Below are 15,051 nucleotides of genomic sequence, written 5' to 3'. Positions count from 1 at the left end.
CAGGGCTTTGAGGGGGAGTAGAGCAAAAAGTATCTTTGAAGGTTGCAAATGCAGGAAGGTCATTTTTTCTCTTTGCATATTCTCAGTGGCAGTTTTAACTCCAAAAAGACTATGCATGAACTCAAGTAAATCCTACTACTTTAACTAGGTTATGCAGCTGTACTATTTCCAGTAATTACCCATTGTGTATCATGAGAAACATTGGTTTTTTAATGTGCAGATTTGTTTCATCAGATTTATTTATTTATTTCTTCTTTATATTTATTTCAAAATATAAAGAAGCAAACTGTGAAGTATATTCCAGGATGATTCGGATACTATAAATCCCAATAGAAGTTCTATTACATTTGTTTAATTCAGAATTACTGCATTTAAAGTATTATACCTTCGTGTATGTTACAATGAGCTTTTAGAAAATACCTTTTCAGTGAATAAAATCATAATTTACAGAGAGCACAGAAATCAAAGCTCCCCCAGCAACTGGAATTGGGAGCTAGCCTTTATTATCACATTTCTCCAGTTTGAAGATGGAAACAACGATCCATAACATCAGTAGTCAATTACCACAATACAATCTTTGTGAATTTAAGTAAATATGCTGTTTATATCACTGTGGTCACTAAATCTAGGGTGAGAGAAGTTAATGTTTGAACAAATTAAAAGACAGCTAGAAGTACAGAAACAATGGTGACTACAAGGCCCTTGATTTGCAATATTAATTCCTCTGAGGGAAGAGAAAGGTACAATATTTTACTTTTGTATGTATATTTTACTTTTTTTTCTTTATTTTTATTCTTGACACTTACAGTTGCCCCCACATCCTCCCACTCTGTCAACCTCCACCCAGCCCTCAGCCCCACTTCCCTCTGGCCATTTACATTTACATTGCATGTAAATTTTCTACCTAATATTTTTCTAAGTCTTTTTACTATATTATCTTATTTAAATATGACAACTATTTCATAATTTAGGTATTATTTTATATGCTTCATAATTAAAAATAAAAGTACTATAGTTAACCAATTTAGAGAGAGTCTAAGAAATAGCAAAACAAAACAGAAATAAATCAATTTGATGCCAAAACACGTGTTCTAAACACTACACAATTGCCACCTTCTAAGATTTTGAACTCCTGCATTATATCATTATCTTTGATTTCTTTAGTTGGTTAGTAACAGTGATAGAACTTGAACATATGGAGTTACTTATAGGTAGGTATCATTGACTGAAACCCACTTAGATCAGTTTTCAAACATGGATAGTTATCTCAAAAGCATGTTTTTTAATATTAAAATTATGTTAGCACATTTTGTGCTGGGTACTAATACACATATTGAGTGATGAAAGGATTAGTTGAAATAATCTATACTATCTTAAAGGTGAATGTTAAATTAATACCTATGTATTATATGCTTAACATAGACTCAGGTATATTTCAAGTGTTGGGAGCAACAAAGAAAATCTATTGAATTTCCAAGAACGTAAAAAAGAGCAAGCTGGATAACCCAAAATGAGTATGAAATAACAAATGGTAGAACAGTTAGTTACATAACTCTAAAAGTCACTGTGCAGCTGGTCCCCATGATGGATTTAATTCAGATATCTTAACATATATTCACAAATCTTCTACCACAAACCATGAAGTGTATAAAGCAAAGCAAATAAAGCCATCCATAATCCACATATACACGGTCTATCCAGAAGGTATCCAGCCATGTATTATGAAAAAATTGAGACATTTATTAAAGAAAATACAAGGTAAAAGAAACATTGCACATAAGACAATGATGCCTCAGTCCCCTTCAAAGTAGGCACCTTGGGACCTCACACAGTTCTCTCAATTACCATCAGCTGCTCTGTCATTTTTTTCTGAATCTCATCAAGGGTCTGAAATCTCTTCCCTTTCAAAGGTGTTTTTAGTTTTGGGAGAAGCCAAAAGCCTCAAGGCACCAAGTTTGGGGTTGCCCGCAAGTCACCTAAGCGATTTGATGTTTCGCAAAAAAACTCTGTATGCGACAGTGATGCATGAGTGGGTAAATTGTCATGATGAAGCTGCCAATCACCAGTTGCCCATAGTTGTAGCCTTCTGAATCATCTGAATAGTTTCAGTGGAGGAATGTTCAAATTTAGTGCAAAATTTGATGCAGATCTGTTGCTCTATTCACTCAGTCATTTTGAATGCAACAGTCACACATACACATGTTCTACTGCCCCCACTGACTGGTATAGTGAAGTCATCATTGTTCACACATGCGCATTCCAGTTCACCCTCCTTGGCTGCCAGGTTACATCAAAGTTGCACAAACACTTTATATTAGAACAATGGCTGGACTTCTTTCTGGACAGACCTTGTATAGCATAAACAGATAAAAGAATTCAGAAATTTCTATTTATGTGCAATTGCAAGGATGAACACGTGCAATTAAAATTAACCACTGACACCCTGAAAGTGTTGAGTTGGGTTTATGATGCACAGAAAGAGCTTACTATTTTTTAAAGATATTATTTATTTTTAGAGAGGAAAAAGGGAGGGAGAAGGAGAGGGTGAGAAATATCAATGTGGGAAAGAAACATAATCGATTGCCTCCTGTACATGCCCTGACCAGACATGAAACCTGCAACCCAGTCATGTGTCCTGACTGGGAATCTAATCTGCAACCGTTGGTTTGTGGGATGATGCCCAACCAACTGAGCCACACTGGTCAGGGCAAAAAGAGATTACTATTGATAGTGGTCACACAACACAGATAACCTAATCTCCAAAGTTAGTTGGTCCTATTCTTAGAGGGAACTACTAAAAGTAGGAACAATTATAATTCTTCTGAATTAGAACTCTGTTTCAAAAGGAAGAGGCTTGAAAATGTACAGGCACAATGAAAACAAAATATATAACTTACAAATGTGCAAAGGAAAGTAATAGAGTAAGAGAGGACAAATTATTTCTAATCTTTCTATTCTAGTCCCCTCAACTTGCACACACCAATAGGGATTTTCTTCAAGCCCAGCTAGCTGGTAAGCAGGGAGTTTTAGTGTTATCAAATAAAGTTTTCCTGGATCCCAGGCTAAAGTTTAAAATGACACCATTATTAAGATTAACTGAGGTGGGATTTAGGAAGGTGAAGACCTATGGTTATTTATCCAAGCCCTGATTGCACTGAACCAAGTGACACTAATTGTTAAAAAAGCAAGATTCTGTTCTCAACAGTTTCATGTCTCATGGGGAAGGTAAAATAAGAATACAACTTAAATACCACACCAAAGTAGTCCCTTGCCTATGGGAAACAGAGATTAAATTCTATGGCAAGTTCAGAGATGGGAGAAACCATCACCATCTAGGGAAAAAGATCGCCTATTTCAAAGATGTTACAATTGTTTACAAGTTTTTAAAACTCAAATTTTTAACATATTTTTATATTAAAAGCAAAATCATGTTAGTCATGTTCTGACCAAAATATATATTTTCTTTTTCTTTCCCAATATTTTTTGCTAGGTGAGACTTCACATAGTTTTATCCTGTTCTTAAAAATAAAATTCACTAATCAGAATAATTAAAGAGGCTATCATTCATGGTACTAAATGGTATTCTACAGGGTTAATCTCTCCCAAAAGAATATTCACATTTGTTATTTTCAAAAGCAACATTGTTAGAGTAATACAGATATAGTGTCTAGTGGTTGTGACTCACAGTATCACAGTTCTTTAGACATACACATTACACAAGTATGTTGTAAATCTGTCAGATTATATTATACATATTGTGAACTAATTAACTCATTGAGAGTGGATTCTTCCTTAAAGATACCCATGTTTCTCTACAGCCCCTTTCCAACCAATAACTAGAGTTGTTTTTATAGAAACATATATAAGTTTAAATCATGTTCCGACTAAAACCCGCTAAATGTTTTAATCAACATGCTATACGAACAAACTCCTGCGTAACACCAGTCACCTTTCCCTCCATGGCCCTTTTGGTGACACCTTTCCAGTCTCACAGCCCTCTTAATGTTTTGAGAACCAGCCAAGTTTCATCCTGTCTGAGAGCCATTGCCCAGCATCCTCAGCTGCTCATGAGGCATTGCCCCCAGATCTTTATATAACTATTGGCTTCTCTCTAAAAAGCATTGACTAAACATCACCTCCACAGAAAGCCCTTTCCTGGCTACTTTACTTAAAGTAATGCCAACTCTGCCCACCTTTGTCCTTCTGGTCCACAGACCTGTGTCTCTTTTTGCCTTATTTTATTGTTTTCATAATACCCACCACAAGTATACTTGATAAAGTGTTTACTTTGCCTCCACCACCCCTAAATTGTAAGCTTCATGCCTGTCTTGTTCACTGTTATATCAGCAGTGCTAAAACATATTTATCAAATAAATATATGTCATTGATTGACTGAATAAAATAAGTGAATAAATGAATGAAGTAGAATTTCATACATAACACTCGGTTCTCCTCTTTCTTTATGGTTACAAAAGATAAGTAGCTTCCCTGTGGGAAAGAGAAGAGATTTCTCTGTTCTCCCTCCTTACTTCACTTGGTTTGATTATAATTCAGAAGGTGACTAAGAAATATTAGTTTAAAAATTGTGATGAATTATATTGCCTAGGGTTTAGTCTTATGTTACCTAACTGACATGTTCTTCCATCCTCATCCTCCAAATAAACATTCATAGTTAATTAACTAATGTTAAAAAATAAAAGAGGAAAAAATAACAGACACCATGTGTGTACAGTTTCACACTCATTGATAAATAAAAATGCCTGCTGTTTTGCTACTGGCAAACAGACATGGTGAAACCAGGGAAAATAGAAGGTTTTTCAGAGGAAAATGACAGCTGATGCATATTTTCTTAAGATGGATTTTTTAAAAAACATTTTCAAAGTTATGCTTCCTTTTTCCTTCTAAGTTGCAGAGGCTTGAGTTTTCTCCAATAAAAGCAGAGTCTAGGGAAAAATAACAGTTACTAAATGAAGGAAGACAAAGTTGAAGTTTATCAACTGGCAAATAGAAAGACACATATCTTTATACTTCCTGTATGAGTGGATTTTCTTGCAGTGATTCAGACACTAGGAAATAAAGAGAAGTTGTCACTGGCCAGACATAGATAAAAGTGTAAAACTAAAGAACAGAAACAGAACTAAGTATATTCTTTTCAATCTAAAATGTTTCCTTCATTTTCCAAGTATTAGTTAAAAAAGTTATTTTCTAAAACATCGTGGTAAGAAGTCCCTGGTCACGCCATGATGAACAAAATAAAAATTATTTAATCTAAAAGAGGAATGAATAGTTATTATTGCTGAAAATAAAAAAAAAAAGCTCTGTTTTTTTTTGTTGTTGTTCAGTTCCTTTCTCTTATTTCCCCTTTCTCTCTCTCTCCTTCCCTCTCTCTCTTTCTTTTTAGCTGTAGGTACAAATGATATGTATTCCAGATACATGAGACCAAGAGCTCCCTTCACGGTGCTTCTTCTGGAAAAAGCAGCAATAGAGAGAAAGTTTGAAGTGAAAATAGAAAAAAAAGTCTACACTTAAAATGATTAGAGACGCTAAAATATTAATTATGGATGGTGTAAGCTGCCTTACCTGTAAGCTATAAATGTCTACACATATTTATGAATGACAAAATCATATATTTAACTCTAGTGAAGGTTTTTTAAGGGTAAATATTATTTATTGTAACATCTCTTTTTATTATTATAAGATAGTATTCCTCACACAGAACCTGTAGCAATACCTCACCCTAGCACTGTCAATTTGGTTTCTGGATAGATTCCCTTAAAATCTGAAACATGAAAGAAGGAAGGCAGGGAAGGAGGAAGAAATGGAGGGAGGGGAGAAACAAGGAATGAACAAAGGAAAAGAAGGCATAAAAGAAAGAAAATAAAGTTAAACAGTAATTATAAAAACTATGAATTTATGAGGAAAACTAGTCAAACAAACTTTTGGTCAAAATTTGTTAGTGTAATAAAGAAGTAGCTTGATATGTATTTATCCAGGGAGTCTTATTCTATAGTGGAATTCACTCATGTCTTTGAAAATGTTATTAAACTTTGGTTGGTAGATCTTTCAGAACCATGTATGTACAGATTTGCACTTTTAGCAAAGGAGAATGCCATGATACATATTACTTATAAGACTGACAAATGCATCAGCTAACTACTGTATAGGCAGATATATTTTTTTATTTTAAAACTATTTTTACTAATCATCTTATAACTAAAATACTATCTTAGGGCAATAACTATCTATGAAAACATGTATTTAAATATAAAATCAATGCACAGTATGTTATTGCACTCATTCTTTGCCCTTTAGTACGCACCACTGGGACACACCATTACTATCACATGCCAGGATTAAGTACCATATTCCCAGAGCCTGACTCCATTAGGAACACATAGAATCTTTGTCGCTCTAGGTCAGCTGTGAAAGTGAAGAAGGCACAAGTGCAGAAAGGCCAAAGAGGTCTCTCTCCCTAGGTAAAAGGTTTAATGCCATTTTTATCATGCATTTTAACCCAGTGATTTTGCCATGATCTCTGGGGAAGTTTCCCATTTACCTAATAAATTATTTATTGGTTGTAGTATTTACGACACAAAAGAATTTTTTTAAACACAAGTCTCTATGCTGTTGACCTTTAACTGAAGTGCTTCATGTATTTTCTAGTCCTTTCTGAGGTCTATAATACAAAATTCTTGAATAGCAGTGAGATAATAGTATAGTAAGGTTAGGTGAGTTATTCCAGTTCAAATAGTTATATATGATCACAATACAATAGATGTTATTTTTCAACCTTCAGGTTTCTATTGACATTGCATTCAAAGCATGGGCTATATTTATGGTAATCATATAATTTATGGTCCAGTGTACACCGTAATTTTGAAATAAAAGAGGGCATTAGTAGTAATAGACCAAGAAAACAGGCACTAAATCAGGTATGTCCCAGGCAAACTGGGTATATAATCACTTAATTATCTCATGATACCACCAAAGAAAGCTTCATGGTTTTAACTAAAAGCTGATTTAATTATAGAAAAAAAAAAAAAAAAAAAAAGCACCATTCAGGAGAAAATCTAGATGGGTCAACATAGGTTCAGATAGATCCAAGGGAAGAGACTGAAATGAGAAAAGGACATGTTAAATTTATGCTTTTCTATTTTAACGTTGTACATTTAACTTTAACAATAAAATGTTATAACTTCTAGAAGTTATTTATATTTATTATTTTTTAATGTTGATTCTCTATTAAGAAGCATGCTAAGCTCTAGGACACTCATTTATGCAATACTTCATGCAATTATTTCCTAAGAATTAATAATACTTTATTACATCCAAAGTTACAAGTCCAAGGACTACAAATACATATAAGTAAGAGAAAGTGACTGCCCTCAAGAGGTCACATAAAATCAAGAAAGCCAATAGCAAATAGAATAACAGGTATATGACAATGATGTTAGAAACTTGCACAGAATATTGTGGAGAATTTCCAAAGAGAAAAGAAGGGCTGGTTTACACATTTACTTTCTGTGAGGTATAAAACAAAGAGACCTACACAGACATGGTCGTTTTCCCATGGAAATGATGACCAAAATTCAGTTTACATAAGGGATGGAGGGAGAGAACAGAAAGTACAAACAATGAAACTATTGGGCTGGCAAAAAAGTTTGTTTACTTTTTTCCATAAAATAAAAGACACATTTTTTGTCTCCACCAATATATATTTTTTAATTTGGATATTTTGAGTGAGTCAGCTATCTCACGTGTGGTATAACATTGACTGTTCTTTATTAATATCTCAACTTGATAGCTATCAACTTTGACTGATCTACCCAATCATGGATCATCATCCAGTGAAAAATCTGCACAAAACTTTCCAGGCTAGTTTTGACATGTTTGATCAGTCACAACACCTTCTCCATACACTGAACAAATCTGTTTTAGTGTATCAGTTGTGTTTTTATCTTTCTTGAAGTAATAAAGCACAATATACTGAAAATATTGGGTGTTTTATGCCATCTTCACTATTAAAATGGCTACATAAAAGTTTACCAATTTTGTTGTTTTTTTTAAATGCATGTTGATATGACAACTGTCATAATATAATCTAACAAAGTTGTTCTGAATGAAGTTAAAGACAACTAAATGCTAGTAGAGCCATCTTATGGAAAAAAATGAATTTTTTTGCCAATCCAATATTATTGAACATATGAAAAATGTAGGGGATAATCAGTCAAACAGCTATTTTCTTAAAGATATATAGTATAGATTTCAAAAATAGATACAGTTTCTTCCCTTTCCAGTGTATTTCTCAACTCCCTTGAATCTGAACTGGCCTAATGACTTCCTATGATAAATAAGAAGTGGGAAGAGCAAAGTTGTTCAAGTTTTAAACTTGGGTTTTAAAAGATCTTATACATTTTCTCTTGCTCTTGGGACCTCTGATACTTCAGTCACATGAATAAAACAGGGATCACCTCTCAGAGGATGAAAGATTACAGAGAGGGGAGTTGTATGTCCCAGCCAACATTCAACTACCTCCCAGCTGACCCCACACACGCAGAGGCATGAGTGAAACCAGCAGAAATCAGTAAAAATCCAGCTGTATCTAGCACAAATGCCTAATATGTAATCATAAACTAAATAAATGGGTTATTGTTTTAAATTATTAAGTTTTTAGTAGTTTGTCACTGAGCAAAAGCTAACTGATTTTATAACCCTCAAACACATACATGTACACATGTGTAAAAACATATGCATATATATGTATTTATTATTATATGTTTATATAAATGATATGATATAAATAGTTATGTACAAGTGGGTATAGTAAAGGTGTGATATATTTATGTTTATTCTATATATATATTTAAATATATATATGCTTATAGACATATGCCTCTGTATATTTATATACCTGTATGTATATAGACTTATATATGCCTTTAGACATATACGTACACACATACACAAACTACTTTAGTGTTCTGAAATCTTTATTCACAAATTACACTTATCAAATGATGCAAAATAATGCTAAATAACTAATTAAAGGAGAGAAAAGAGCACAGTGAGGAAAATATGAGTGGGTGGTGAAAGCAGGGCCCTCAGGGATATTCAGGTTGTTTGTTCCCCTCCTAGAAATTTAATGGGAAGAGTGTGCTTCCAAATATTTAAGTAACTTCAGATGTATTTGAGTTAGCACTTATTTCTTGAGAAACTATGTTGCAAGTCTCTTTGTAAATTTTTTAATTAGAATATCTAAATTTTACAACTTGAGGAAATTGGGATTTTGACTGGAAAGTTATGGAGAAGAAAGATTTGAAAAATATGTAGAAATGTTTTATATACATGGAGTGAATTACCCTACGTTAAAACCTTCCTACATGTTTAACTTAGGAGTAAACGAGTCAGAGTATATTGAGACCATGAGCCTGGGTATTCCAAATGTATAATAGAAAATAAATTTAGGTAGCCTAAAGACAATAAGAGAAAAATTAAAATATTAAATCAGTACAAAAATAAATTAAATATTCAAATCATCTATAGCTCAACCCTAAGCCTGCTCTCTTTCCTTCTCTGTCCTCTCTTTCCATGAAGCTACATTTTTGCCCACAATATTTTTAATTGATATGTCAATGACCTTCAAGTTTATATTTCTTAACCAGAAATCTTTCTGATCTCTATGCAACTATATCCATTTGAATATGTCATTTTTAAATGTTACAAGAGCATCACAAACTCACTGAATCATTAATTAAAATTATCATCTTTACATCTGGGTTCAACTATTCATCCCAACCAGTGAGTCACAAATCTAGACATTTCTGATACTTGGCTTTTCCTCACTCCAGATCCAATATTTTATTAGGCCCTATTAATTTTACACCCTAGAACTCTGAAATACATTCAAGTCTTTTCCTTTCCATTGCCATTCCCCTAGACCAGTTCCTATCATATCCTGTCTGTGTTACTTACATGACCTCCAGTTTTTCTCTCTATACCCACTCTTATTTCTCTAACCTTCCCTCTCCACTTCAGCTGAGAGTAATCTTATAACAACACAAACATGACTTTTAAAAATCTAATTAAAAATCTTCAATAGATTTTCTATTTGTTTTCATTATCAAGACAAAATGTTTATCATGATCTGGAAGGCTCTGCATGAACTGATCCCAGCCTACTTCTCTAGCCTATTCATTACCCTTTGAATTTTGATGTTTAGGTGATTCAGGCAAAGGTGGGGAATGAAATAAGCCTGCAATTTACTCAGTGATAACTTTGATTCTACACATAAGGTACTGTCCTTTCCTCATTGTTTTGCTCATTTTGCTTCCACCCATTTCACACCTCCTTCCCGAATTAATTACTACTCATTTTTCAGATCTTACCTGAGAGGTGACTTCCTCAAGAAAACCATGCCTGACCATCATATCCTAAGATAATAAAGTTTTCCTGTTTAAATTTAACTTTAATAATATTTTTCTGAGAACAATTGACACAATTTGTAATTATATGCTTTCTTAATTGGTAGACTAATATCTGCCTAGATTTATGCTAACTAATATGGTAGCCACTAGTTACAGATGCCTATTAATTTAATTTAACTAAAGGTTTTTAAAAATATAATTATTCAGTCACATTAGTCACATCTCAATAATGTTAAAGAAAAACCAGAGCTGGACTGTGGTTAAGTGGTAAGAATATTTTAATCAGAACTACTACATTAGGGGAAAAGAAATCTTACTATAGAACAGGATTCAATTCTGAATACAGCATGGGCAAATGGAAATTTATAGCCAAGGAGCAAGGTTGGGGTCAGTGGCTAAACTGACCTAGCAGGATTCTTGCTAAAAGCAAGCCAGGTTGATAAATGACACTTATAGGATGGTGGAAGATGACAAACTTAACTAGATAATGAGAGTGATCAGATATGGAAGATGGCGAATTCTAGTAAACCAACTAAACAGAATTCTTGCTATAGTAAAATTAGACTATGAAGAGACAATCACAGAGTCCAAAATCTAGGCCTATTTGAAAGTTTAGGGGAGCCCTAATAGAGTTTGGTCAAGAAGAGAATCTTTGTCCTGACTGGTATAGTTCAGTTGGTTGGGCATCATCCAACAAAGCAAAAGTTTACCTGTTCAATTCCTGGTCAGAGCACATGCCTGAGTTTTGGGTTCGGTCTCCAGTCCAGATGGGTATGGGAAACAACTAATTGATATTTCTCTCTCACATTGATGTTTCTCGTCCTTTCTTTCTCCATTCCTTTCCCTCTCTCTAAAAATAAATATTTGATAATTTTTTTTTAAAGAGGGAACTTTGTCAATAATCACATATGGCTAGTTGCTGCTGTATTGGAAAGTACAGTTAATTTTTTTTTCCATCACTATAGATACATTTCTACAGGGAAGCAGAGGTATATAGATTGTAAGCTCTGTGAGAACATTGTCAATAACTATCTCTTCAACATGAAAATCTGGTTCCTGCCCTGGCTGGTGTGGCTTAGTGGACTGAGCACAAGCCTGAGAACCAAAGGGTTGCTGGTTCAATTCCCAGTCAGGGCACATGCTTGGGTTGCAGGACAGGTCCCCAACTGGGGGCACATGAGAGGCAACCACACATTGATGTTTCTCTCCCTCTCTTTCTCCCCCCATTCCCTTATTTCTAAAAATAAATAAATAAAATATTTAAAAAGTAAAAATGAAAATAAAATAAAATCTGGTTCCTAGGGAATGCCCAATAAATATTAGTTGCTTGTTATTGAAGGGAGCTCTTCCCCAGCTTTAGGACTTTTTAAAATTTTATCTTATGGAATGATTTTATTAAAGTTCTTCATATTGGGTATGTTCACTTCCTAAAAGATTTACATTTGCTCATATGTTCATGTCATCATGATTTAATACAAGTCACATTTATAGTTCTATCTTTAATCCAATATTTTCCTATAGTTCACAGCAAAAATTTTCTTAAATCCTGCTCTAGGTACTAATGATTTAGTAACATCTCAGGATTAAGAACCTCTGTGGTTTAAGGGCAAGCAATTTTCTTCAAGGGTCTCTAAATCACACCTTCCTCTCCTTTTAAATGGCAATATCACCTTTTGTGTGTGTGTGTGTGTGTGTGTGTGTGTGTGTGTGTGTGTGTGTGTGTATGCAGATTGATTGTGGGCCAGTTGGCTTTTATCCATATCTTTAAATCAACCTTGCGCTGGTAAATCAGGCAGCTTGCAGGAGAAATTAGAAACAAGGCCAATGAAGATATTTTTAAGTCATTTTATTTATAACCTTGAGTCAGAATATCTTTCAGTCTGTGACCTCTACAGGAGGGACTGGAGGGTTGGCTCCACCCAGAACTCTCATTTATCTTTGGTTTTATTTCTACTTTTGCCACCATATCAAGAGTTTTTCACTAAAAGATTGAGAACTTAAAAAAGGACTGGAAAGAAATATAATTATTTCTATGAGTATAAGATCCAGATTTCTGACCACTTTGAAATAAATTGAACTGTCAAAGAGGCTCTGGAGGGTTTATATCTGATCCACCACCTAAGGCTAAACACAGTCTGCCACCTTTCATGGATTGATGTTAGAGCCACAGTAAACATTCTGAAAGAACCTCACATATTCTCGGGGATACCACAGAAATCTAAACAATTAGAGTGTATAAGATGCCAATAAATAAAGATTAACTTTAGAAAATAAAAATGTACATATCAGTGCTATCAGAGGAAGTTAAATTTCAGAAAGGATTGTTGGAAGCATCCATTAATTCTGAGTAACATAGACACTCTTCTTTAACCAGAGTTCATAACTAAGAGGAGCTTGTTCCCAGCATATCCTAAATTATCTTCAAATCATTCTTTAATTATTGACATAGAAGAAAACATTAAGATTAACCAGAGGTTACACAAAGAGATATAGGGGATATCAGGGCCACTCAAACAGAAAAGCCAATCATATTGAATAACTATTAACAAGTGTTTTTGTTATATTGAGAGGAAAAATATTTAGTACATCAGAAAATGAAGATTCTGGACAATTACAATTCAAGAAATACATAATTCTTTCCAATTAACACTAAATATCTTGCAGACTATTCATCACAAAAATTTAGAATTTTGAATCTAAATAAAGAAAAGAAATGGGTTTTTCTTTTTTTGTTGTTTGTTTAATTTTTGTTTTGTTATGTCCTTGGTTAAAAAAGATTAAGAGTTAATATCAAGTAGTTAATTCATCTCCACTAGCTACATAAAGTCTAAATTAACCAACATTATTGATTATTCTATAGTGTTATTTTATTCATTGTTAATTAGTATCATAAAGTTCAAATTAACCAATACTGATAATGAAATTAATTTTAGACAATCCTTATGTATTAAATATGCAAAATATTTTCTATATCAGTCAGGGACAGTGGAAAGAAAGAGGAGAATGAACCAACAAAACATGTAGCCAAAAGTCTACTACTATTTAGTTAACCATAACTGATGATATGGTGGCATGAGAAGCTTATTTCTTTATTAATATTTTACATGAACCTGCAGGGCAATATGAAAGTTTAGAATACAGGCTTTTGTATCAGTCAGTACCATCTTTAAATTTTTGTTCTGCTGCTAACTGGATAAATTTCACAACCACTTTTATTCTTCATATCTGTAAAATGAGGCTGCTCATTTTCCAATGTAATTGTCAAGATGTGAATAAGGTGATAAGCATAAAAGCACCTATAAAGTTGCTTCATAATAGGCACTCACTAAATGAAAATATTATGTCTAAGAAACAGAATTATGTTTTCCTACGGGAAAATTATAAGATAGCATCAACATGAATATGATCAGATGAGTACTGAAAATGTGTAGTTAACATAGTTTAACAAAATACTTTTTTGGAGGAATGTCTGCTCACATACCATATTCCTTAGCCCCCTCATATCCAACAAATTTAGTCAACATGTGAGTATTTATAAATGCATAGACCAATTATATCTTTCTTTATAATTGATTTTATTCTAGTTTCTATCTGTGCATTTGAAATTATAGAGAAATAATTCACAGGTATAGAAATGACTGATATCAAACAGAAATAGGAATTAGAAAATGTTAATTTAAGGCTTAGGAGTAATTTGCAATTTTAATAAAAATATTTCTATACTTAGTTTATTTTTCAAAGCCTAATATCATTTTTTCAGGATACAATCTATTCATTTGGAAAGGCCTAAAGATGAATGAAGTAACGATTTTGTACAGGGATATCTTATAAGCTTTTTAAATTACTTAAAAAACAGATATCATATTTGTCATTTCTCTGGACTGCCCAGCTTTTTATATGTACTCAGAACAATGACAATAATAAATATTTAGCAAAGAGTTGATAATGGCTTCAAAGCAGATGAATTTCACATGTATGGTTAAATACTCAATATATATTAAATATTAAACATTCATGGATTATATAAAAAGTAAATTACAATGGACTTACCTGAGCTGAAAAACCAGCGTGCCTCATTTTCTGATTTCACAAGAAACATACAGTGTGCTATATTGCTGGGAAATGATTTTGCACAAAGCATACAAACTGATATCGGTACCAAAACAGAAAAAAAAAGGGGGGGGCTCTTTAAGAAGTTCCCACTCACCAAGGCCCCAAATCCAACGGGACAAAGGTTTTGGCAGAACAATACTTGGTGTTTTCTAAATGAAACCGCTTTGTGGCAATTAAGTTTCCATTATTTCTTCTTCTTTATCTGAAAATCAACAAAGATTGAGTGAATTTGATGTTTTAAAAAGAGATACTGTTACTGGCTTGAGACCGAGCCCATCAAGTGTTAGTTTGTACACACAGAAAATGAGTGAATGATTGGTAACAGGAATGCCCACATTCAGTGAATATGACACAATTTTAATTTATCTGCCTTAACAATGTTTTTTATCTTTTATACTTAAAATGATTTCTAAATCGCTCTACATATGGCTGTCAGTCTTCACATATTCACCTTTGCTGCCAATGTCACGTCATCCGTGACTCTGAGTTGTTTTTGTTTTGCTCTCAGTCTCTA

The sequence above is a fragment of the Furipterus horrens genome, unplaced genomic scaffold, assembly GCF_987537825.1.
Source record: "Furipterus horrens unplaced genomic scaffold, mFurHor1.1.pri manual_scaffold_1, whole genome shotgun sequence".
In the NCBI taxonomy this organism is placed as follows: domain Eukaryota; kingdom Metazoa; phylum Chordata; class Mammalia; order Chiroptera; family Furipteridae; genus Furipterus; species Furipterus horrens.
This window is presented reverse-complemented; position numbering follows the sequence as displayed.